The sequence below is a fragment of the Mizuhopecten yessoensis genome, unplaced genomic scaffold (genome assembly GCF_002113885.1).
Source record: "Mizuhopecten yessoensis strain PY_sf001 unplaced genomic scaffold, ASM211388v2 scaffold716271, whole genome shotgun sequence".
Classification (NCBI taxonomy): domain Eukaryota; kingdom Metazoa; phylum Mollusca; class Bivalvia; order Pectinida; family Pectinidae; genus Mizuhopecten; species Mizuhopecten yessoensis.
In genome coordinates, this window is record NW_018480033.1 from 150,635 (window position 1) to 151,220 (window position 586).

Consider the following 586-nt stretch of genomic DNA (forward strand, 5'->3'; position numbering starts at 1 on the left):
ATTTTTGTTGACCTTTGTCCATGGAAGGTCCCTGCAAAATTTCATTGAAATTGGTTCAGGGGTTTTGGAGAAGAAGTCGAAAATGTAAATTGTTTACGGACGCACGACGGACGACGGACGACGAACGACGGACGACGGACGACGACGGACAAAAGGCGATCGCAATAGGTCACTTGAGACTTTGTCTCAGGTGACCTAAAAACTAGATATTGGGCTTCGGTATGACTGCAGCGATGGAAGAGGGTAAACTTGGATGTTGTTCCGATGAAGACAAATGCGGGATGTGGTGAGGATGATAGGGCAAATTAAATGTTGATTAGGTTTCAAGGTAATGCCATATACGGAACAATTCTTAAAAGGCCACTGAAACATAGCCTTTTTTATCGTGGAGCGAGAGAGGGAGGGAGGGAGGGAGGGTAGAGAGGGTATTTAGGTCACTGTGACCTTCTCTTCTAGGTTAAGGTCAAATAAATGCAAAACAAATATGCGAATTGTCTAAAGAGAAAAGACGTATATTGTTGTTCGTAAAGAGTTCGAAATGGCGTTATGTGTATAACTTACATTTAATCAATACAAACCAGAACAC

At 42.5% G+C, this 586-nt stretch overlaps 1 protein-coding gene across 1 annotated transcript in view; it reads right to left on the reverse strand.

The window, feature by feature from the left end:
• LOC110442483 (neurotrypsin-like) overlaps positions 1–586 on the reverse strand; it is a 10,427-nt gene that overhangs the window by 9,397 nt on the left and 444 nt on the right. The window lies entirely within an intron of this gene.